Source organism: Mirounga angustirostris, unplaced genomic scaffold (genome assembly GCF_029215605.1).
Source record: "Mirounga angustirostris isolate CCGP_5_RB_7025 unplaced genomic scaffold, mMirAng1.0.hap1 SCAF_9, whole genome shotgun sequence".
Lineage (NCBI taxonomy): Eukaryota > Metazoa > Chordata > Mammalia > Carnivora > Phocidae > Mirounga > Mirounga angustirostris.
The window spans coordinates 67,325,011-67,351,768 of NW_026991717.1; the positions used below are offsets into that span (position 1 = coordinate 67,325,011).

General features: G+C 36.9%; 1 long non-coding RNA gene across 1 annotated transcript in view; it reads right to left on the reverse strand.

The window, feature by feature from the left end:
* The window catches only part of LOC135361474 (uncharacterized), a 200,798-nt gene that overhangs the window by 171,146 nt on the left and 2,894 nt on the right, over window positions 1–26,758 (reverse strand). Inside the window, exon 2 of the long non-coding RNA XR_010404755.1 lies at window positions 3,818–3,920. This is a non-coding gene — a long non-coding RNA (uncharacterized LOC135361474). The remainder of the gene's footprint in view (window positions 1–3,817; window positions 3,921–26,758) is intronic.

The following is a 26,758-nucleotide window of genomic DNA, read 5'->3' on the forward strand; positions in this document are numbered from 1 at the left end:
TTAGAAAATGTCTCTAGTCATTATAAAAGTTTACTAATTTACAATAGAAATGTGTTCAAAAGTCAGTCAGAAGGTGGTCAAAACCAAGCCTTTACAATGGATTTAAAAATCTATCAGTACGCATGAACTTCCAACTTCTATAAAATTACTTCCCTCAGTTTTTCTAATATATCTGTTAAAATTTCATCTCGTGAAAATCCTCCAAAACTTGACTATATTATTCTGCTGGGAGTGTGGCAACTCAAGCAGCAGCTCTGACATTGAAACTGCTGTTGATGTTTTATCTTCTTTTTATCACTTACCCCAAACAGGCCTGATAGCTACTTGCCTGGAGCTAGGTCAGAACAGACAAGCCTTCTGAGCGGGCTCACTCAGGAGGTCGCCTGCCTGATCCGACCCTTTCTCTCCAGCAGTAAGTGGGTTTCCTCTGTGCCATTTCCACACTCGTAAACATTGCACTCAGTAGGATCCCCCAGGAGCAGGAAAAAAAAAAAAAAAAATCTGACTCTTGCCCCTTCTTTCTTATCTTTTTCTCCTCAGAGTGGGGGCAGGGGGAGGATGGGTTTTTAAGCTTTGAGGCTGAGAAAGGTTAGCAAGGCTTCAAAAAACTTGGTACTTTTCAATGAACAATCAAACATTCTTTTTAGAAACTGTTCTCAACATTGTTAGTGATAATGTCAATGCTAAGATCAAAATAAAAACTATTTATGGGGGAAATCACTCCAAGTCAGTGATTTCTAGACTTTTCAATTTTATGAACCTGAAAATTAATCAACAGTAAAAAACAATGGGGAAACAGACATAGAGTTGCCAACTTTTCATTTTCCCTTTCAGGAATCTTTATCTCTATCCTATCATGAAAAGACAATTTGATACTAAAGTAGTGGGAAGAATCCCTGAGCAAGATGTAGTTTCTTATCAAGCTGAATAGTTTGGCTTAATAAAATGCACACTACTTTTTGTTTTTGCCATCCAGTAATATCATCAATGACTGGCACCAACTGATATATATCCAAGCCATAAGCATATGCCCAAGGAGCAGACAGATGTTGTCTTTTTAGTTAGTGGTTTCCATTATTTTTATATTCAATATTGTATCAGTGTTTTGGGGCCTAGAAAGAATTTGATTAGGGTGTTTCATTAACATCTTGCTTCTCAGAAACAGAGACCATGAGAATTTCTGTGACTTTCCAAATCCACTTGTTCAATCCCTTCATTTTGTAGAAAAGAAATTTGAAGACCAGCAGAACCCAGTTTCTACACATCACATAACTCCCCCAGACTACAGGTGTCAGCTTCCATCTGCCTATACCCATATGGTCACTTTTCAAATTTATAGTCAATATTTGAGGGTCTGATAGATATCAGATACTTTTATGTGTTATTTCAGTTATGCTTATGGTGTACTTAACCTTTTGTTGTAGAAGTTAGTTGTCCCCATATGCAGATAAGGAGAATAAAATCAATAACTAACTCAACCTCGTACTGCTAGGAAGTGGTGAAGTGGCTATTTAGTGAGAGCTTCTCTAAGTTAAATGTTTGTATGTTTTACCATGTAATTAGAAGTTGTTTATCAAGTGGATCCATGGGCCCCGCACTCTGATTAGTGCTACCGCATGGACCAGCTAGGTTGAGGATACTAGGGTTGTCATGAAAAGAAAAAAGAAGTCCCTTGAGCTTTACCTGCTCTCTTCTATTTATTAAGAGGAGAGTGAAAAAAAAATCTATTTTAGTAAGAATAATCCAGTGCAGTACATGTCTAAGAATACTGGGCAAGTCAGATGGATGCCCCCTCCAGATCCCGGTACATTGGCTCTGAACCTCTTGATTCCAGGCAATAATGATGGCTCCTTCCCCTAAATTTTGCATCATTTCCTGTCCCTGGTTAATTCTTTTGGTACTACCTCATGATATCTACTATACTGTTGGATAAAATTATGGTTTATTTTAGGTCACCATTTATGTTTTCCATATGCTTAGACAAAGTGCCTCCCTCTCCTCACCCTAGTGCCAGTTCTGTGTGTATGTCCCATTTCCCCTTGAGGACAACGATTAAGAACCTTATTTTGTATGGCACAGGCCTTTAAAATAGAGAAATTATTTATTAATTGCTCTCGTTTTGATTGAAAGTGCCAGGAATAGGCAAATTGTACAGTAGACAATGTTTATCTCTAGCTGTATTGTCTCATCTCTTCTTTCAATACTTTTCTCCTCTTTATGTTATTCTCTTCTATGCCTACACCCCCAACCCAAAAGAAAGTAGCCCCTTAATACTTCCTAATAAATTTTGTTGCTCTTTCTAGAAAATTACTTTCCCTCTAATTAAAACTTGCAGTCTTTCTGTGTGGCCTGAGCTCAGATACATGTCACTGGTCACAGAAGTTGAGCTAATTAGCATGCAGTAATCTATTAACAGAAGCAAGCATAAGGTATAATGCAGATATTTGCAAACACAAGACTTGAATCTATTCACTCAACTTTTGTGATTAACACTTGAGTATGCATTATGGTTCTCAGTGTTTCCACTGAGGTAGGGAAACTGAAGGGACTCCATTTTAGAAAGGCTCCATCTCTGCTGTTTTTCTTCTAGGCTCCATTTACTCATGATTCATATTTTGCCTCTGAATAAGCCAAAGAAGCTATGTTCTCATTTCAGGGGGAAAGCAAGAAAGTTAATCTCTGAGTTTTGTCCTAGGCCGCAAACACTTGATAACATCTAAGAAGAGCCAGATCTCAAGCACGTTCTAGGACATTAGCTTCGAGCAAATCTCTGCTGTCACTGGCATCATTACCTTTGGTAATTTATGAAATAACACCTATTGTTCACCTGACATTCACCTTTGATCAGACCCTACCTTGGAGTCCCAAAGGAACGCAAACCCTAGACCCCTTTCCAATATAAATCCCTAACCTTAAGCAACAACTCATTCTCCTTTCCTTTTTGAGTCTCCCACACACGCCGTCTGTGCGTCTCTACCTGTCACTTAAACTATTCAGTAACTTTGTTTTCATGTTCTCTGGCTCACATTTGATTTCTACCTGCATGAAGCCAAGGAACTTCTTGGATGGTCCTATAGGACTCTCCCCTGGGTTTTCAGACTCAGCCTGCTTGCATCATCACCATTAAGTAAAGTTCATAATTCATTGTACTTATTATATAATTCATGGACCCTTGTTTTGAAACATTCTGTTTTTCAAACAAAATTCATTTTAAGCCATATTTGGTTTCCCATTTTATTGTACATACACATCTGTTAATCAAAGCTTCTGGTCATCATGAAGTAACCAGTATATAATCTTACTAAACTGGTAGAATTCTAGCCAACCGACAAGAAATTCATCTTTTAAACAGTCTGTGCAGTCTTATCATTGTAGATGGATAATTTCCTTTGACATTTTCAAATAGTGACTGTAAAACACATGGATTCTCCAATATTATCGTCACATTCCTGGTGGTCCAGCAAACCCATATTTAGAATCACTGGTGAAACACTATAAACTGAGCTTGGTGCTAAATGCTCAAAATAGGACATTAAATAAGCCAAGGGCCCTTCCTTGATATGCTCAGGGTCTACTTTCTGATATGGATAACCTTGGCTTTTGAGTGCACAACACCTGCCAGGATTTCTACCTCCCCCATGTTTATTTATTTCTTGACCACCTAGGGCTATCCTCAAGACGGAGCACTTAAGCACAGTTATCTGTTATCTTAAGCACTGTGAATAATTCAATTACTTCCTGACTAGCAGGGGGGATTGCATCTGCTCCCAGAGTGACATTAAACAAGGCAGCAGAGGGTAAGTTCAAGATCACTCACCTGAAGGGTAGACCATCCTCTGGATGTGAATCTCAGCTCTTCCACTTCTGAGTTAAGGGACTAGGGCAAGTTTCTAACCCGCTTTATGCCTCACTTTTCTTATCTGAAAAACAGAAATAACAAAAGTACTTACCTTCTAAAATTTTATGAGGATTAAATGACATCTGTAAAGCCTTTAACAAAATAATGGCATGTAGAAAGTGATGTGGGAAACAAAGGCAGAAGAAAAATTATTAAATTTCCTTACTACCTACAGCCCACTGACAAATCCTTAAAACAGGCAGAGTGACATTCCTCTAGGGACTCAACTGCCTCTAAGTCTATGTCAACACCTTGCTAAGATCAAAAGGCCCACCTAGCCCCCCCAATCCTGCAAGTCTGCTTTAACATATAAAAATTCCTTCAGAAATTATCCTTTATCTCAAAACCCCCAAGATATGTGTTGCAATCATACCCCATGCATATGACCTGCCGATACACATCTGAAGGGTCTCGTGATTAAGGTTTTATTAGATGGTAATAAATGACCTTTTCTCGACAATAGCTAAGTCCCCTCAAGATCCTGAAAACCTTGTTTCCAAAATTCCTTAGAGACTTATGCTATCCCTAAAACCCCCGCCCCAACTTGTAGGTATAAAATCACCACCCCTCACAACCCCACTGCAGCTCTTTCTGCCCACGGGTCCTGTCCCTGTGTTTTAATAAAATCACCTTTTTGCACCAAAGATGTCTCAAGAATTTTTTTTTTTTTTGGCCATTGGCTTCGAACCCTTACACTCTTTCCTATTCAGAAAGTGCTTAATAAATTTCATCTATTATTACTGTTATTATTACTATTATTAAAGGGGAAAATAAGAACAATAAAAATACTAGGATACTGAGACTTTAAAAAAAAAAAAGGATGCATCCTTATGGATCTTTAGCCAGACTTACCAGATTTGAGGTGATCATCATCATTTTGAGAGTTAACAAAGGACAGGTGGAGGTAGATGGGAAAACAAGAGCAAGGAAGGTGAAGCAACAGGACAGAAAAGTTTCAGTTATGGTCCAAAGGACTTCATGTCTCTCTTTGCTGAGTAATTTTGTATGACTACGTTTCTAATTTTAAATATCATAATACGGTTAAAATGGAATAAAAATAGACACTGCTTGTTTTAGAGAAGAAAAGTGCTGAGGAATTCTACAATGTTAAGTGGAGAGATTTGCCTTGTACATAGTTCAAATGAAAATGAAATTAATAATGAAGCTAAGTCAGACCAAGACTTCCAACTTCCAACTCTCAAAAGTTCTGTTACTAAATTTGAGTGTTGGATTAGCAAGGAGTCAAAATTTGTTCTGTAACCTTAAAATTTGAAAGCTTTATTAGTTTCCTGTTTCTGCTCTAACCAATTACCACAGTCTTAATGACTTCAACAACACGAATTTATTATCCTACAGTTCTGAGGTAGAAGTCCAAAATGGATCTCACCGGGTTGAAAATGAGGTTTTGGAAGGGCCTGGGGTAAAGTCCATTTTCTTGCCTTTTCCAGCATCTTCGAGATGGTGTGCATTCCTTGGGTAGTAGTCCCCTTCCATCTTCAAAGCCAGTAACAGCCAGTCAAGTCTCTCACATTGCATCTCTCTAACACTGACTCCTCTGCCTCCCTCTCCCATTTAAGAATTCTGTGATTATAATGGGCCCACCTGGATAATCCAGGCTAACCTTCCCCCAGATCACGGTCAGTCGATTAGCAACCATAATTCCATCTGCAACTTTATTCTTCCTTTGCCATGTAAACTAGCATATTCAGGGGTTCTAGGGATTAGGATGTCATCATTTTGAAGGGCCACTCTTCTGCCTACCACAATAGTGTACTGACTGCATTCTGCCTTAGCTCTTCATGCTTATAGAGCTCAAACGGAATAGATCCAAATTTTACATTTTCATATATAGGTAATTAATACCATTAATGGAAATTACTTCTGAAGTCCAGTTAGAAAGCAGTTCTCCTCACTTAAAATTTGGGAAAATTGATCAACATTTCTGAGCAACAATCCCCTCACTTTAAATCATAATATCTACTTCATATTGTTGTGAGAATTAAATGAATTAATTTATGTAAAGAACTTAGGATGACACAAAATGAGCAGTCCATATAATTATTATTGCATTATTATTATCATATCAGTTATTATTAGCTTTATGTTCTCTATAATCTCTTAAATTCATGTGTAGTTTTATATAGTCCTCAGTCATTATCAATTCACCCATTTATTCAGTCCATCCATTGATCCACCAGCATTTATTGAACATCTATTGCAGAATGGAGAGCATGCTACACACAATAGGAATAACAAAATCTAATTGGATAGCACTTTGCAGTTTCACCTGTTTATCTTATCTGACTCTACTTAGAAGAAATGGTTCCTGCCCTTAGTAATTTATAGTCTCTTTGAGAAAAACAACAGTTTACATACAAATCCAGCCAAATACCATAGACATGGTATTGAAGGTTTGCAACATTGACAATTCACTAAAGCCTGAGACTCATTATGAGTAGCCTGTGAAGTAGGGGGAATCACACCAGGAAATGATAGTATCCACCATCTCAGCTGAGATTGGGCTCCTCTCTCATAACAGTGAAGACTAGAACCAGCAGGTTAACTAGTCCCCAATAGTTAAAGGGAAAAAGAACAACGAATGTAGGCAAAGAGGAAAATAATCTGTGGTGTGGTTGCTGTTAATACCTCCATAAATTCCTCCATCAAACAGTTAAATCCATTCTACAAATGTCCAGGTTATGCTTCTTCCAAATAAGGGAGTGGTTGAAAAAAAATGTATTTGCACAAAATTTCTCAGTCTGTGACCTGAGAACATTTTATAAGGCAAGCACTGTGCCTCTTCCCCCAGAGTTGGTATTTTAGTATACCCACTTGCTGCTTTGTAAGTTAATCATTGATTTGATAATCATTTCACACTTTAGAGGACAGCACAGGGGGAGTTTGGGTAGTATTCTCCAAGGTAAAGAAAAGACCAGTACAAAATAGATGGAATGGGGAACCCAAAAAAGAAATAGTAAATGAGGGCACAAGACAAGAATTTATGGCTTGACTATTCCATTCCTTCCATGAATCTCTTGAATCTGGTTGCCCACCCGGAGCTTGGCTCCCAGGTAGATTTCTGGGAAGAAAAAGCCACCATTTGCTCCCTTTACCCTGGGGCCACACAGCTGCCAAGTGTCAGCTGAACAGAGGTGCATCAGAGGCCTGCAGTCAAAAGGCAGCAGGATGGCCAGTTGCCATGAATTTCTGCAGCGTGTCTGGCATCTTGGCATCTTGCTGCTCTCCCCCTCCCCCAGGTTAATTGCTGAGAATCTCTGCCTTGAATGCTGCTTACCCTACCAACTTCAGCTGCTGCCCTCCTTTCCCCATGCTGCTCTAATACCTTACCTCCTTACACCCTGGAAGGGAAATTAAGTCTGTCATATACCTGGCTGTACTTGTGAGACCACCTAGGCTCTAATGTAAATGTTTCTTCCCCCCTCACACACCCCCACGGGTAAAGGCAGAATTGCCGCGTCCCCCTTGGACCTGATTGCTAGGCAACACTCAGCCATGTGAATTTGTCACTTCTGTTTGGCGCAAATTTCAATTTCACCTCCAACTGTAACAACACTGCTTGATATATTTTAGATGCCACTGTGGTTGGATGGCATCCCAGGAAAGATGTGAAGTACTGCTGCCAGGAATGAATGATTGGCATTGGGTAAAGCAATTCTCTGAACTCAGCCTTGGCATACCATTAATTGTTAAGTCTGTTCTGCTACCACCAACCTCTTGTCAGAATCATGTCTATTGTAAGCCTTTGAGACAAGAGTCCAAATGGTAGAGCTCTCTCCCTCTGTAAGATCCGAATTATGTCGATAATGAAGCAGTGGATTTCTCGGCTCACAACATATTACTTCTTTCTACTTTCATCTACTGGCTGTACTGCCATGTGCAAAGAAAAATAGTTCTACGTATGAATATTACTGAGCTAAGAGCTACTATGTGCCAATTCAGATTCTGGCCCTGATAAGAGATTTACCTTCCCTTTGATTTCTTCATCACAATCTGCTTTCACTCGTGGTAACAATTAAATACTGCTATGAGGAGACAAGTTATTAATGGAAGAAGATAAAAATTAATGCCAAACATACTCTGCTGACAATAAATATATAATATTTGACATGCAAAATTTACATACCGACATTAAATCAGAAAACACACAACATGCAAACAATTATAATTTTTGAATAAACACGTACCATCGCTGGCAAGATATAATGCTATAATTCCCAAAGCCTCCATCTAATGTGGTCTGTCCAATGTTTCAAATACATGTTGAATATTATTTGTCCTTAAAGACACGTTCAATTGCATAGCCACCTTCATCGAATATCCTTAAATACTACACAACTGCCCAATCGCAAAGATGTGACAGTGCACGATGCTTTCATTTCTGTGCTCTGTGCTAAATAACGGTGAAAATAGTAAATCTGTTTTGATTTCCCCTTCAGCCCCTCCATCCACCAACTTTTCAGTCAATTGATTATTTTTTTTCCTCAAATCAAAACATCCTCAGAAAGCTTGGAAATATTTTCCTGGAATAAGTCTAATTAAATAGAAGGAGTCAGTCAGCTATGAGTGAGAATAATGTTTCAGACTGCGTGCATTCTCTGATTCACTGGAAACAAAAGGAGTTTCTGTAACAGTGTGAATGAACCATGAAGTGTGCATGTTCTTTTAAGAAAGGCCAAGGGTGCAGTTCTATTTTCTTAGCTCTGCTTTCATATTTATGTGTCTCATTTCCAGCTCATTGCTGATGCCTCAGTTGTGCTATCCATCACCACTTTTATCCTCCTTGTTCCTCAAAAAGAACATAAAATCCTTTTTTATGTGGTGGTAATATTATTGCAAATAAAAGCAAATACCAAAATCTTTATTAGTCTGCCAAAATAATAAACTATTTAATAAAAGCATGCTGTAAAAATAAGGTCATTTGCATCACTCAAGTTACTTGCAGGAAATACAGAGAATTATTGGTCAAAAAAGTACAAACCGACAGCAATTATTTCCGTCGTTCATCTGACGCACTGTGCATTAGGGTTAAATTTCTGTTGATATTTTGCATATTTCCTGAATTTAAATGCCTTTAATATTGCTGAAAACTGGTTTGGAAATTGGAAAATGGAAAAAAAAAAAGCCAAATTCTCACAAAATCCTGATTTCCTGTTTGTAAAAAGATCTTTGGTGAGCGAAAAAGACTAAGTAGAGTGGTCTCTTTTCTGATACCTTTTTCACAAATGTGGACGTTGACCTACCGATAACCTTGATATGCTAAGATTTATTGCCTAAATATTTACCATTTTAATATCCAATATTAATTTTATTTGCTTTGGATTTGTGGCCATACTTCAGCTGTATAATTTTCCCCTCTTTGTATTTACCTTTTGTCATTTCTGTATGCACACCAATATAAGATATTTTTTTGAGAAAGTTAGTTTAACAGTGAAAGTTAACAATAAATGTACTATGGTAGACAAACCATGAGAGACGATGGACTCTGAAAAACAAACAGGGTTCTAGAGGGGAGGGGGGTGGGAGGATGGGTTAGCCTGGTGGTGGGTATTGAGGAGGGCACATTCTGCATGGAGCACTGGGTGTTATGCACAAACAATGAATCATGGAACACTTCATCTAAAACTAATGATGTAATGTATGGGGATTAACATAAGAATAAAAAAAATAAATATTAAAAAAAAACAATAAATGTACTATTTGTAAATAAATGTCTAATGCTTGACCTTTTACCCTATTGTAGTACAAACCCACCGATTATTTTTCCCTTGTAAGTTCCATCCTCAGCTGGCAGATTTGCAAATATGTTATTCATATGCTTATAACATAACCAAATAAGTAGGGTGGTAAGGACTGAAATATCATTTGTACAGTCCTTACATTGCCAAGAACAACCTGTATACCAGTTCTTCTACATAAAAAGCAAACACAACAGTTAAATATTATAAATCTTTTTAAGACTATATATAAAGTATTTACATTATTTATTTCATGATGACATTTAAAATCATGAAAAGCTCATCAAACTCAAGGTATTACTATTTTTACTTTATAAAGCCTTTGTCTATGGTTATTCTCTTTGGGCCACAAATTAATGATGCCATTTTTATTGATATCAGGTTAACCTAAGAAAATAAGGCGCAATTTCTATACAACCTGAGGGATAATTTAACTATGAAAATTTGGACATGTGAAATAATACTTTTAGAAGCAAATAAAGGCAATTAAATCCAGACACTGTGTTATGGCCTGAAATCTGTCTCCCTCAAAATTCATATGGTGAAGCCCCAGAGCCTCAGTACCTCAGAATGTGACTGTATTTGGAAATAGGGCCTTTAAAGAAGTCAATGCTAAATGAGATCATATGGGCGGGTCCGAATCCAATGTGACTAGTGTCCTTCCAAAAAAAGAAAATTTGGACTCATGAAGAAACACCAGAGATGCAAACCTAGAGGGATGACCAAATGAAAAAGCAGCAATAGGGCAGCCATCTGCAAAGAGAGAAGCCTCAGAAGAAACCAACCCTGCCAACACCTTGATCTTGGATTTCCAGCCTCCAGAACTGTGAGAAAATAAATTTCTGTTGTTTAGGCCACCCAGTCTGTGCTGTTTTCTTATGGCAGCTCTAGCAAACTAATGTGCTCTGCAATATAAATAGGAATTTCTTAAAAATCTATTTGTGATATCAAACCATATATAGTATTTATTTTGACCAACTCTACCATTCAAGTGCATTAAAGATAATCCAACTGACAGTGAGCAACTCAATGTCATGATAGAATAAAAATCCAACCTGAACCCCTAAAGTTTGTGTTATCATACAGATGTCATCTGAAAATCTTGCTTTATATTTGAAATTCTTCGTGTCTCAGGAGTTCTTAACCTGGGATCCATAGAAGATAAAAAAAAAAAAAAAGCCTCTTAATATTTATTATATACCACATTTTGTAGGCTTTGCAGATATTCATTATAATGGGGAGAATGTGTCATCCCCAAAAGTTAGAATCGTTTAAACCTTGGGACACTGTTTCTATTTGATTAATCAGTAGGCAAGAGAGATTATTCCCTAATGGAAATAAAACCTAATGTTATATACTTTTATTAGTAGGTTTAGATGGATAATCATTTATCATCAAATAAATGCTCTGGCTAGTCCACAGTGAGATGTTTGACTCAGTGGAGAAAGTCATGGGACTTGAAAATTTTGTCAGAGGACTAGATAAACCTTTTTTATCCCTTCATAGTTAGATGTTTTCTGAGACAGTTTACTGGCTTGTCACTTCCAGGCTCATAAGGATCACATAAGTTCTGAATATTGGCAATATGGTAAGTTCTAAGGAAAACATCTGCAAATTTAATGAATTTTATTCTCTGCAGAGAACAGCCTGAGATTAAATTTTTAATCTGGGCTAAGTGTTGTGTCTTAGTCAAGACACTGTGGTTATTCCTAGAAGGTCACAGTTCTTTCTTGGTATCATCTATAAGAGATTAAGAAGCTCTCCTAAACAAAGCTGACATCTCTCAAATAGTACTTGTTGGATTTGTCTATGTGAGTTTATCTAAATTCTCACCACCAACCTTCTGGATTCATCAAATTCAGTACTGGGGATTATGCCAAGGGGAAAGCAATCATGTGTGGGAGAATCAAAAGAGCTGAAACATAAAATCTCCAAGATGCTGGTTTGTGGCCCAGTTATCTGCTCTGGAATATGCCTTAAGTATAACATAGAAGAAAGGATGTTTTTCACCTTTGGCCACTCATCTAAAGAATCCATTCTTGGCATTCTTTTTTTCTGGAGATTTAGTGTAGATCTTCTGAGAGGGCATCAGAGTAGGTTGCAGCCTGTCTCAGAGGTAGAGCAGGCAGCAGAAGTACTACCAGGGCTTCCAGGACCAATAGATACCAAGGCCTCTTAAGGGGCCAACAGTTTTGAAGTCCAGCTAGAGGCATCATCTGATTTGCTACCATGAGTAGAGACTCACATTCTCAGAAACATTTGATGAGGGGAACTTCTGGGAAAATGACTGGAATTCCTGCTATTAAGAGCAATGTGGACTTGGAGCACTGTAATCTGTTTATAAATGTAAATGAGACAATTTTTACCATATGGCATTTAAAAAAATCCTTTTTTACACAGGAGGAAACTATAGCCCAAAGATGATAAAGGTCTCAAAGTTTATAATAGACCCAGGATTCAAACTTGGATTTACCTGGCCGCAAAGCCAGTATTTTCTACACCACCACCATTCCTTCATCCACTTCTTACTTTGTAAAATGTGGCAGGTCTGTATGCTTATATTAAAACAGCCACCTAAAAAGTAGTATCATTATGCCTGAGATAAGCAACTTAAAGAGTACGTGTTTGAAGTGGTCACTTAAGCATAGAAAGAAAGCTAAAAGGGCCTCCCACTAAATAGCTCTGTCTAAATAGTTGAAATAAAACAGTTGTGGACACTGGGAGAGAGACAGAAGGCCAGAGAAATCTCATCAGTTTGCAAAATTCAAGCAAATACATCCATATTTTGACTGTCTAAACCAGACAACCACACTTTCCCGTAACCATTTCACCCCATAGTACATGTGTAATAAATGCATTTATAAGATGGTATGATAGTACATCGGTTTCCTATTACTGCTATAAAAAATTCCCCCAAACTTAGTGGCTTAATAGAACAGAAATTTATTCTTTTACAGTTGTCCAAAATCAGTTTCACTGGGCTAATATCAAGATGTCAAGCAGGACTACACTCACTCTGGAAGCTCTAGGAGAAAATCTGTTTCCTGCTTTTTCCAGCTTCAAGAACTGCATTCCTTGCATTCCTTGGCTTCTGGTCCCTTCCTTCATCTTTAAAGCCAGTATAATATCATCTTGTTTTAGTCATCACATGGCCTTCTTCTATATGCAAATCTTCCTCTGCCTCTCTCTTATAAGAATGTTTGTGATTACATTTAAAGCCCACCTGCAAGGTGCCTGGGTGGCTCAGTTGGTTAAGTGACTGACTGCCTTCCGCTCAGGTCATGATCCTGGAATCCCAGGATCCAGTCCCACCTCAGGCTCTCTGCTCAGCAGGGAGTCTGCTTCTCCCTCTGACCCTCCCCCATCTCATGCTCTCTCTCTCTCTCTCTCTCAAAAAAATAAATAAATAAAAATAAATAAATCTTTAAAGCCCACCTGGATAATTCATGAAAATCTCACAATCTCAAGATTCTTAACTTAATCACATCTGCAAAGATCCTTTTGCCGTTTGAAGGAATATTCATAGGTTCCAGAGATGGACTCACCTGGATATCACTGGGGGATATAATTTAGCCTATTACAGGCATTTATACAAAACCCGTATCATTAAGGTATACTAGAGAATTGAAGCACTTATTTAGATATTTTAACAAAAGTCTCTAATTTTTTAAGGGGCTGGTAATAATATTTATTGAGTGCTTACTTTGTACCAGGCACAGCTCCAGATATTTTATAAATGTTGTACAAGTAAATAGTAGCAAACAAATTATAAGATAGGTTGTTATTCCTATTTTAAGGATGGTGAAAGTGAGGCACACAAAGTAAGATTATCAAACTTGCCCAAGGTCATAACTACTTCATTAAATTATCCAGATTAAGTACATCTGACTCTTGGGCAGCACGGGTTTGAACTGCACGGGTCCGTTTATACACGGATTTTTTTTCAATAAATACAGTACAGTACTGTAAATGTATTTTCTCTTCCTTATTATTTTCTAAATAGCATTTTCTTTTCTCTAGCTTACTTTATTATAAGAATACAGTATGCAATACATATAACATACAAAATATGTATGAATTGACTGTTTATGCTATCAGTAAGGCGTTCAGTCAAAAGTAGGCTATTTAGTAGTTAAGCTTTTGGGAAGTCAAAAGTTATATGTGGATCTTCAACTGCACGAAGGGCCGGTGCCTTTAACCCCTGTGTTGTTCAAGGGTCAACTGTATCTGCACATATGAACAAACTGCTTACAATATCATTTCATATTGTCCATGTAGTTATTCTAGTACGTTATAGTTTATTGACTGGCAGCTACAATACGCTTTTTGTATAAAGTTATTTTCAGACAAACTTTAATTCTTACTTGGAATGGCTTCTAAACAATAAACCCACTAAGTTTCTCATTCTGCTACTGGTAATGATAATTCTATTTACTGAGCACCTTTCTTTCCTCCAAATGGCACAAAGTTCAGGATAGAGTTACACAGTAAAAGAAAGTAATTTCTCCCACCAAAGAAGCATGAGATAGACAGCAGGCCTTGGCAGGCCTTGGCATATGCTCAATTCCTCTTGTTACTCAGTTCATTAATTGCTTATTTTCATTGAAAAGTCTTCTCTGAATGTGTTCCTTATAACTTTTAAAACTTTTCATACTCTTGTTTTCAATGGCCTCTTACAGGCTTATAGATGGAGATCTGTTTCCCTTATCCTCATAAGTCACCCATGTTCTTGTTTTTCTTGGTGGAAGAGGAGGGGAGAATGAACAAAAACAGCTCTGTTGTTTAAGATCTTTTACACAAATTCCTTAATCCTTGAAGCTTTCTCTAAACCTCAGCTATATGGTGGTGTGTTGAGAATTTCTTTCTGGAGTTTTGAAGAATGTACCTTAAATAATGGAAAAGTTGTAGAATTTGAAGACTCAGTGAAAAGTTACGTTTGATCCCAACCCTAGTGGCAAGGCTTATGGGTTTTATTTTGTTTAGGTAGGTTTCAAGTTACCCCAAGCATGCATGATTTGTTGTGTTATTAGATTACTTCCCTTGTAACATTATCAGAATACATAATTGTTCTGGAGCCTTTAGCTTAACTAAATGGAGTGCCCCTGATGGTAAGAGTTTCATACACCATACCAGGTAGGAAGAAGAATGGTTTTCAGCAGACTCTGGTCTTGTAACACCTCGTAACACATGATCCTATCAGTGGTTTATTACATTTCTCTCTATTTCAAAGAAACAAATATACCATGGTAATATTATGCATTAAGAAGTAGTTGTCTTAATGAAAGGGTGACTGATGGCTGTGGTGACAGGTCAAGTCACGTTCAAATGAAACCTACAGAAAAAGGTTGATTTATTATTATTATTTTTTAACTATGAACAAGACTAAGAGCAGATGATACTGAAAAAAGGAACTACATGGTCAACAGAGTCAAGAAGTTTAGATGCTAATTAATTCAATGGTAGAAATCCATGAGAGATAATTAGAGACCTGAGACAGACATTGATTGTACTTGTAGCTTTGTTTTAGCCTACAGGACAGTACTTATTTTAAGAGATCTGGAGAATTACAGGTATACATATACACACAAGAGAGGGGAAAAAATCTGAAAGCATTGTTCTTATGACTCTAAGTGTAGGGTGATCTGTAAAGATTTTTGATTAAAAAATTATTGAAGAAGAAACATCTAAAATAGAACAGGAACAGGTTCCTCAAGCGACTTAGCAGTTTTCAGTAGCATCAACTGTTACAGCAAAAACAAAGATTTCTAATCTTAGAACTTGGCAGGTGAGTGAGTAACAGATTTCTCAATATAATGTTTTGATTTGGGGAAAATAAATGGATTTGTGATTTTTTTTTTCTTTTGCCTATTTCACATTCAGACACATATTTTATTACTCACTTGGGAGGTTGATTACAAATATTTTTAATTAAAAGAATTCTTGATTCTCTGTGAACTGAACAATTTCCTAGACCTTTTGCTTCTTTTGGGATCTGTAAGGTAGCTCAAGTCTGCAAAAATGAACATGTCCTTGAAAACGCTGATATTAAGATATATGTAGGCCTGTGCATGTGTGTGTTTGAAATGGAAGCGAGGACCTAATTAAGTTGAGGTTTTTAGTGTTAGAGTTTCTTTTTGAATATTATTGGTTTCTGTCACTTTATTAATTTCTCTCAGCTTTTTGATTTTACTGATCGCAAATGTTGGGAAGAAGGTGCAGAGTTGTTGGAGATATTTTTACACCCTACAGTGTACCATCTTAGGTTTCTTTAAGTGCAATGAATGTTGTATTAATGAGGGCTGTTGTCAACGCTGTCCCAGTAAAACCACCAATTAAGACAAGAAAAGGTACTCCCAGATATTTTTTAAAACATAAATTAGCTATGTAATTAGGCTATATAAAAATGCATTTAAAAAAATAAATTTTCCACTAATAAAATGTTTTTGGGTTGCCTGGAGTCTACCTTAAATTTTGCTCTTCCTGATAGTCTTTACATGGGTCTTGAAAATACTCCCTTATTCACTTGTCCTCTGTAAGTAACCATGTGGGCCTTAGGAATAATAAGGACTATGAATTTACTGCCCAAGCAAATGTCTCCTGAGGTGAGGGCAGGTATGAAAAATACAATTTTAAAAATTATTTACAAGGCTGCTTTAACACACATCACAAAATGAAAACAGATTTTTTTTTTAAGATTTGCATTATATTAACAAGGAAATTAAAACCCAGAACACTAAGGGAATTTTATACTATAGCAGCAAAGGGACATAAGCCAACATCTCACAGGATATGGTACTTTGCCCTCACAAAGTAAACTGTGAAAATGCCAGATTTCCACAATATTACCTGTTGCAGAATGAGGTCATCTAACACAGTAAATCCTCTTAGTTGTCTTTCTTCAAAGGGTCAAAGTTCCTTACTTTTTGTACATTGATATTTAGAACACAGTATGGTTTGTTGTGAAGCATTTTATACCTAAAATTCTTAAATACTTTCAAACATCAGCTTAATTGCCCTTGATTATTAGCATAAATTTAAAAATCATTGGTAAAAGTTTTTTAATGACGCATATGGCTGGAATAATCTTACTTGTTTAGGAATGGCATAAAAATAACCACACCCTTTAATTATGGTTATTTCATATTAAGCCAATGCAGTATGCATTTTGCCTCCATAAATTTGATAATCCTCTGAAAAAACTCCCCTTATACTCTAGTTTCTCTATCAGAAGAAAAAAATTACTTCTTTAAAATTACCATTTTTCTTTAGAAATAACTTAATTAACTTAATTCTTTTCTCATTCATGTTCTCAGATAAAACACATTAGGCCCATTCTGTGTCAGTGAAGAATTTTCACATAATTTAAAATATTTTCTCTTTCTTTGCTTTCATATTATTCAAACTAGGTTCACCCATCCATCCATCCACTTAATCATTCAACATTGACTAAGTGCCTATCATGTTAAGCACTAGGACTAAAAAAAATAATATACAATCTCTTGTCTTAAGAGACATGTATCATTCAAGGTGCTAGCAGGGAAACAAAAGAATTCAGTGGAAGGACCATTCATAGAGGTGTGTGCAGAAGTGAAGAATCAGCAAGGGAGGTTGAGGTATCCAGGGACTGGCAACTATGGGAAGCCTAAACCATTCCCAGGCCTAAAGTGCGTAAGGGAGGAAATACCAGTATTCTGAATATATATATATATCTACATACATATATATTCTTCTGGCAGAAGCGTACAGCCAGAAACACAGAATGAAGACAGAAAGCAGGGAAAGAAATATTCTGACCTCTCTTTTGTCTTTTAGTCTCCTGCCTTGAAACTCTCATTAGCAAAACCTAACAGAAAGCTAGTGGGCAAGGACCTGGCTAATGCAGTTTAACTAACATTCATATTAGGGCAGAGAATGAATTGTGGGTATAAGAAGCAGCCCCTGAGGTAGCTCCCAATGATCCCTGCCTCTTGGTATTCATTCCTTTGTGTAATATCTTCCCCTTGAAGGTAGGCTGGACATAGTAACAAACTTCTGATGAACAGAATATGACAAAAGTGTTAGAATATCCTTCCATGATATGGTTCCATCCTGGCTTCCATCTTGAGCTTCCATCTTGAGCTTCCATCTTGGATATTTTCTTGTTCTCTCATTTGCTCATTCTATAGGAAGCCAGTTTCCATGTTATGAAATTCCCTATGGAGAGTCTCATATGGCAAGGAAATGAGAAAAGTCTCTAGCCTAGCAAGGAACTGAGGTCCTCAGTTCAACAACCACACGAGGAACTGAATCCTGTCAATATATATGTGAGTGAGATTGGAAGTGGATCCTTCACTAGTCAAGTCTTTGGATGAGGATTTAGCCCTCTGAGAGAACCTGAGCCATAGGACCTAGTTAAGCTATGTCTGGATTTCTGCCCCACAGAAATTGTGAGATGATAAAGAACTGCTGTTTTAAGCTGCTGGATATGGAAGAAATTTGTTATCCAGCAACAGATAACTGATACATGGGAAGGGAGAGAAGTCAGAGAACAACCAGCACAGTTCACCCTTTGCCTCACAGCATTTATTTCTGCCCTTTTATGAAGAAACTCTTGCTCTTCACACAAAAGTAATACTAAATCCCATCAGCTATTCTATAATTATGGAGTAATTTCAGTTCATCCATGCCCTTTCCTAAAACTTAAATTATAATTAACCTCCCATCAGAACTTTTCAAATTCAGTAGCAGAGAAGAGGAAAAAGAAAACATAAATCAACATAAGACAGAGCCACTATAATATCTGGTTCTATAACTAATCATGAGACCTAAAGTGATATCCAGCACTTGTTTTTCCCTGTATTTTTTCTGATTGGGCTTATTTACCCGGTAGGGTGACCCAAACCTTTATTCCCACAACTTAAAATCCTTAGTGGTGCTGTCTTTATTGAGCTTCCATGTTTTCCCATTGACCATTCTTATGGAATAGTAAAAGGTTCTTCAGCAAAACCCCTTAGTTCTACCATGTTCTCCTTGCCCCTATTGTATCACAGTAACCCAATTTCCCTATGGCAATTGGATCCAATTACCTTAGCCAGTAGAGTAAGGTCTTCCTGTTGGTTCTCCAGCATGAGAAACCCAAAATAGCCAAAGGACAGTCTCAGCTTCTAATTTAATGGAATAGTGACTATGTTTCCTGGCAGAAATTGTCCTACCTTGGGAATTAGAACTTCTAAACCTTCTGAACCCTTAAATGAAATATAAGATATAAAAGTGAGAGAAGTAGCTCCCACCTCCACTCTTTGGTTCCACAACTGCATTCTATAGCACAGCAACCTAAATTCACTAGTGGTTGTTTCTTTTCTTTTTTTGGCTGGGCAGGGATGGGGGGGAGAAGGAGAGAGAGAATTCCAAGCATGCTCCATGCCCAGTGCAGAGCCTGATGCAGGGCTCCATCTCAGAACTCTGAGATCATGACCTGAGCCAAAATCAAGAATCAGATGCTTAACCCACTGAGTCACTCAGGCATCCCAACCAGGGGTTGTCTCTAACTGGTGCCTCAGCTAAGAAAAATGTCTATTTGATAATATATTCAGAAACTGTGCAAATAACCACAGGATCAGTCTGTGGACTAGAGCCACTATCAGACAGAATGGAGTCAAGATTTCATTTATCACTTGACCTCCCTAAGTCCATACTATGACTATTGGACCTCATGGTGTTTTATATCCTAAGAACCAACATTATCTCAGAGTCATTATCTAAAAACCTCCAGAAGGCCTGGGAATTCCGCCTCCCCCCCCGCAAAAAAAAATTATCTTGGTAAGTAACTAAGTAGGTTTATTTGGAAAAGCCATGGACCTCATTTGTGGCCATATTGCAGGACACATTCTTCCTCAGAAGAACCTGGCCTGCTCCTTAATTAAAGGGTTTCAGATCTGCATGTTGCCTTAAGTCTGGGAACTGCGCATGAGGCTAAGAATTCTATGACAATTTAAGTCGGTTTTAATTTTATGTAAATCAAGAAACACCTTAGAAGTTTGCCCATCTGTTTAATTCCCAGTAACCTTATGATCACTTAGTCATTGGCACATGTCCATGCTAGTCAAAACACCCTGATTACCATTCTGGAAACTATGTCCTTTTAGGATAATTGTGCCATCTTGTCTCACAGTTAAGAATAGACACTTGGCTCCACTACTCTGGGATCCCAGTTTTTTCTGTTCAAGTCAGGGAGTTCATTTTCATGGCACCACTACCCATAACCATCATTAGCTGTTAGAGACAGCCACCACAGAGATTTTCAAGGATGTGGCTGTTCCCCTCACCAATGCATTTTAATATGTTTTGAATGAAAGAAGTGACCTCAGGATGTTCTGGGGGTAACGAAGGTGAGAGGACAGTAGAGCCAATGGCACATTTTAAATCTGTTCTAACATTCTTATTTCTCTAAGGTATCAAATTTCCTTTCCTACATTATGTCAGGGTAGGTCTTAATCTCAACCTCATTGACTATGGGCAACCGTTAAGTCCAGGCTTCCATACCAGCCAACTATGAGACTCACTCCCAACTGTTCTGGCTAAAATAACAAACCTCAAATCCCAGTAGAGGTCACATACATACATTTAGCATATTCCAGTGGTTCTCAAACTTTAACATGTACCAGAATCACCCAGAGGATTTGTTAAAACAGATTTCTGAGCCTCATGCCCTAGAGTTTCTGATTCATTAGATATAGGATAGGACTTGGGAATTTGCATTTCTAATAAGTTCTCAGGTGATAACTGATGCTGATTGGCCCAACAACCACACTTTGAGAACCCCTCTCCTAATTCAATCTTACAGTTCATTCGCCTCAATCTAATCTCTTTAGAATTCAACCTAATTTATGCCTGCCAATTCTTGCTTATACAAATTGGTAAGATGATCTCTTCCCAGAGCAGACCTTGTAATTTTCCCTCAGGGTTCCACTGGTATTTAATTCTCTTTATGGCCCTAAAGGCAATAAGGGGTGTTGAATGAGGGAGGAGTGTCTTGAGAAGAAGTTACTGAAAAGTTTTCCTACAAGGAAAAACTGGTTTTTCAGACAATGGAAGAGAGCTGCTTTCACTCTCAAGGCAGGTTTAAGACAACTGGAGGTTCTAAATTCTCAGCCTCACCTATGCCTGCCCAAATGTCCCACCTCAAATCTCAGTGTTTCACTTCTTCCCAACAAATGCCCCTACCCTAATATAAGAGACGGGAATTCTAGTGGACCCTAGGTTAGAAAATCTTCCTTAAAACTTCCATAGAAACTTTCTGATATTCCTTTCGTGTTTTGGTTTAAGAGTTCAAGCACTAAGCTTCACTTTTTCTTTCTTACAAGCTTTACAACAAAGAAATAGCCAACCCATCTCTAAATCTTTAATCATCATTGCAGCTGTAGCGATCAAATGTCACAACCACATTATCTCCTAATGCCTTGCCCTGGTTGACATTCCACCCAGTACCAATACCAGTGATTATTTGAGTACTTGTGTTGTCACTGCATGCCATGAATTACATTTTATGACTTACCTTCTTCACTTAATTATCTACTCAGTAAACTTGTTCAAACTGAGTCACTTCATTTTTGCATACCGATATGATCTCTTTCATAATTGCTTCCCCAGTTACTTTGCTTCTCAGTGTTCTTCACAGGAGTTCAAAATGTGGTTTAGAAGTATTTAATATCAATATCTGAAAGTCCCTTATGACAATATTCAATGACAAGACAACTCGTTGAAGTAAAATAATTTCCTAAAAATTAAGAAGAGCAGCCAGCATCTAAGCATCCAGATTACTTTGCTTTTGGTATCTATTCTATTCATTCTTTCACTCATCACTTATCTTTAAGCACTTCCTATGCACCAGGCAAACAAACAGGAACTGGAAATATAACAATAAAGAGGCGTGTACATTCTTTTGTTTGCCCTCCTAAGACCCATTCCTCATCCTTCTCTGCTTTGCTCTGTGCCTGTAAGGGGCTGATCTCTGTGAACTGTATCAAAAGGCTTCCTTATCCTCTGACTTTCTGTGAGAGTCAGCCAGTGGGAGGCCCTCATAGGAGATGGCAGAGCAGATGGAGAAAGAGATCAGGGAATTTCTTCCCCAGGGATTTCCCTTTTTGGTGCACTATTTCGGTAGAGGCTGTCCTCTCTAGAATTGCAGCTCCTATTGAGTGGCCCCTCTTCTATCGCTCTAGTCTCTAAAAAAGATCTAATGATACCATTTTCTTCCCTTGTCTCTTCAGATATATAGGTACTATTATCTTCCCAGTATTGCTAGTTCCTGAATGTCTCAACCTCCCTGGGTGATTGCTTAATCTTGCCCATAACACACACACAAAAATAATCCTTTCATTCAATTTCTTTCAAATTCCAGCTTCTTGCCATTAGCTTGAATGGTACAATAAAACAGGATATTCTTTGCCCTTGTGAACCTGAGATTGTAGCAGGGAATATAGACAATATGTTACAACCAAAAAGCACAAGGTACAATGGGAGGGGTATCTTGCCTAGCCTCCCATATCCAGGAAGGTTTATTGTATGAGATATTAAATATCACATAGTCAAGAGTAAAGAGGTAAGTATGTGTGTATTTAAGTTTTGGCAAATAGATCTTCTGTGTCTTTGCATCAAAGAGGTCTGTAAACTAAAACTATTTGAGGATCTTGAAAAGTGACTTTAAGGAAAAACATCTGTTATTTTTGTAAGTGTTAAGATGAGGTAAATTTTGCCTTATTCAATTTCACAGTTAATTTTCTTTGATCTAATACCTTTAGAAGCCTTTCCTACACATGCTTCCCTGGTTGCTGCCCACGTATATCAGGAAGGATTATCTCCTCCCTGAGATAACTCAGTGGCCTCCTAATTTCAGTGACCTCTAAAAGCTCAGTGGTTTGCAACAAGAAAGGTTTACTTCTCAATTGTGGTAAGTGTCCAAACAGCTAAGGACTCTGTTTCAAGACCTAGGCTTTTAGAGCAATGGCTGATGATTGTCAGTCTCTTGAGACAGGGAAAAGAGAATCAATGAACCATGTGCTGGCTCTTAAGGACTCTTCCCAGAAGTGAATTCTATCACCACTGCTCATTTCATTGGCCAAAACAAATCACTTGATCACTAGGCAGCGATCGATGGTCTCTCAGCAAGGGACTCCATAAGGAAGGAAACTAGAAAATTTAGTGTACAGTAATAAAAGCTACTACATTTACCAGATGGAATCTTGACAATGGATGGAAATCAGGTAGTCTTGAAGAGTCTTGGTAAGTCTTAGGAAACAAAAGTCTTTTCCATGAGATACAAAATTAATACTGAATATTTAATTAGGTCTAACTTATATGGGTAAAATGTTCCCATCCATTCACACTCATTAGTATTCTACACTAATAGCATTAGAATATTTCAACTGATTGACAACACTTACTATGCATTTTATTTTATTTTATTTTTTAAAGATTTTATTTATTTATTTGACAGAGCGAGAGACAGTGAGAGAGGGAACACAAGCAGGGGAGTGGGAAAGGGAGAAGCCTGGGGCTCGATCCCAGGACCTGGGACCATGACCTGAGCCAAAGGCAGACGACTGAACCACCCAGGCGCCCCCTTACTATGCATTTTAAAAGAAAGCAGAATTAAGGACATATAAATTTTCTTTTGCCTGAGAGGGGCAAAGGAGTCAGTGATAAAGAAAAAGAAAGAAAATCCTATAAATAAATCAGGTAGGTTAATTTATTTGTTCTTTATTAATTTATAACTCCACCTTTTATTTTAAAAAATACTTGATGGGATTTTAGAGAAAGATTCTTCCTAAAGATTTTTATTATCAATATTTTAAAATGTCAAATCAAATTAATATCCACTATAATTTTCCAAAGAATTTCTTGTCTGCAAAAAGCATTCATTTTTCCAGGTCAAAATACAAAATTACATGCACTCAAAATAATTATGTTAAAATTCTGTGTGTATATGTACAAACAAAAATTAAATGTGGAAAAATTAAAATAAATGTTTGTAAGGAGATACAGAAGAATATTCTTTTGTTTAATTTCTGGAATTATAGTGCCAGTTGCATGATAAACTGTTTTAGTATATAAGCATCTATGGAATCAAAATAATGAGGGATTGTTTTGTTTTGTTTTTTAAGATTTTATTTATTTGTCAGAGAGCAAGAGAGAGAGAGCACAAGCAGGGGGAGCAGAGGGAGAGAGAGAAGCAGACCCCCTCTGAGAGGGGAGCCCGATGGGGGACTCAATCCCAGGACCCTGGGATCATGACCTGAACCGAAAGCAGATGCTTAACCAACTGAGTCACCCAGGTGTCCCTTTAATGAGGGATGTTTGATGATAAATAATAGACAGTGAATACTTAAATTTTGCTTGCTTAAAAATCTTACCTATTTCATTTGTCATGTTTTTTATTGCAGATAAGTTAAATCATAACAACTATATATTCTCCTTCCTCACACCTGAATAGTTCTCAAATATCACTTATTCTTGATGTATGTGCAAATACTCAGATAATAGATGAGAGATGAAAAACCATATTAGAATTATGTACACACATAATCCAAAATACACATTGCTAAACACAATAAAATTTTAAATATCCCGTGTTCTATAAAAAAAAGCAATACCAATGTACAGAAAACTTGATGAAATAAAGCTCAAAGAGAAAAGGCCATAAATAAAATGTTGTTCGATCAAATTCTAATGTATTCTATAATTGCAATGAAAATGTTCCAAGTTTAAATTCTCCTTTCATATGCTAGTTTTTCCAGTTCTTCTTGGAAACTGCTCTACTTCAAAGAAATATGGGTTTTCCATTTAAATAAACTAGTTTATTTAACTATTCCTTCTGCCATTGAGTCACCATTTAGAATTTAGTTTGTTGGATTTTGAGTTCATCTAACTACTCAGAAATACACAGCTGGACAAAGTTATTCATAAGACTCTTCTAGAACCATGAGATATTGCTATGAATGACTGCAGGCTATATATGTTCCATGATGAAAAAGAAATGACACATGGGGTGATGTTTACGATGCTCCCAATATTTTCAAAGCTGTAGTCAACCACTTTCAAATGATTGATTTAGAGTCTAGGGCATTTATATGTTTGGACAATATTTTAGAGGAATAAAAATAGGTATAACATTGAACCTGATGTCATCACATTTTAAGCTCATTTTACAGAGAAGTACTTAATGAAGAAAATCACTGGTTGAACATGTCTTCTCTACATTTCTCGAGAAATGTTCTTTTCCAATGAGATTCTCTAAGGAAGACTTTCTTTTTTTAATGGATTATTGCTACAGCTCTAGAAATTCAGAGTGTGTGAGAGAATATACACCATTACTTTTTCAAAATTACAGAGTAGACAGTTTTATGATTCTGAAACATAATCTGGCTTGAAAGTCAGGAACCTGGGTTCTAGTCCCAGCTTGGTCATTAAGACACTGTGCAGCCAAGCACTAATTACCTGATATATCTATGTGTCTGTTCTTTCATTAATAAATTGAAAAAAAAATTTCTTCAACCTATTTCAAAGGGATATTATTAGGATATATGAAACAGAACTTGTTAAAGTACTTGGAGCTTGTCAAAAGATGATCCATAATTCCACTTTAGAATTACAAAGCTATATATCCCACCAGACCAGAATATCTTCCTAAATAAGAATAACAATGAATACAATTATAAAGAAGGAATCTGGAAAGAAACTTTTCAAATAGGAATATGAGAAACATCAATCTATCACTTAAAAAAACCTCTTAAATTCTATGATGCAATTTTATAGACAAAACATCTGGCAAAGGAGCTTGGAAATGGATGCAGATATTAGTCTTAGTTCCAATGCATTGAATAGGTTAACAATGAACTTGAAGAAGAATTTCATCATCCATCTCCAACTTGCTGAGACACCTTGAGAGTAGAATCTGTAAGACTTAGTTACAGACTGGGGAAACATAAGAGAGAAGGGGAAGTTAAGATTTAGTTTGGAGACTAAGTAGTTGGAGGATCATGTCCTCAAAAAATAACAAACTGGTAGAAGTGTGACTTGGAATAACTGGTGGGACTGTGACATGTCAGGATATTGACCTTAGTTTTGAATGTGCTGGAAATACAGGTGTCCAGAGTTCTTTAAACTTTCCAATCATATTTTGGAGGAGTTTCACTTAGCCATGTTAGCTAGAATTTGGAGTTCTAGTGTTCTTGATGGAGACCTTCAAAAAAACTTCATTCTTTACCGTATAGTAGTTAAAAAGAATGAGATAAATCTATATGTAGTGATACAGAATAATGTCCTAGATATATTTGGAAGAATAAAGTACATGACAGTGAATACAGTATACTCCCCTTGGTGAAAAATAAAAGTGATATATGCTTATATATTCATAAACTCATTCTGGAAAGATACAGAAAAATAGGTAATGTGTTGCCTCACAGGAAGGGATCTGGGGGACTGGAGGTCTAAGGAAGCAGAGTGACCAATTTTATTCCTTGCTCTGAAAACTACATTTTCTGATATGTATATAGTCACTCACTCCAGCTTTCTTTTGACCAGTGTTTGCATAGTATATATCTTTTTTCCATCCTTTTTCTTCTAACTTGTCTGTGACTTCACTTATACAGTGTTTCTTGTAAACAGGGTAGTTGGGTCTTGCTTTTTCGTTGAATCTTTCAATCTGTATTTTAGGTGTTTGGACATTAACATTTAATGGGATTATTGATATTGCTAGATTTAAATCTACCAGCTTATTTGTTTTCTGTCTCATTTTTTTTTTGTTTGCCTTTTTCTCTTTTATTCTTGCCTTCTTTTGGGCTGAGTATTTTTATACGAATCCATCTTCATCCCTTTATGGCTTATTAGTTATAAATCCCTGTTCTATAATTTGTAGTGTTTGCTTAAGAGTTTGCATGTGACAGATACTGTGACCAGTGCATTTATATATATTTAATCTTCATTTCATAAGGTAAGCATGGATATCCCTATTTTACAGCTGGAGGAAAAACATCTTGCCAAATTACAAACTAATATCTCAGAACCAGAATTCAAACTCAAGTATGCCCAATTCCAAAACATATTTTTAGTAAAATACTGGAATAAC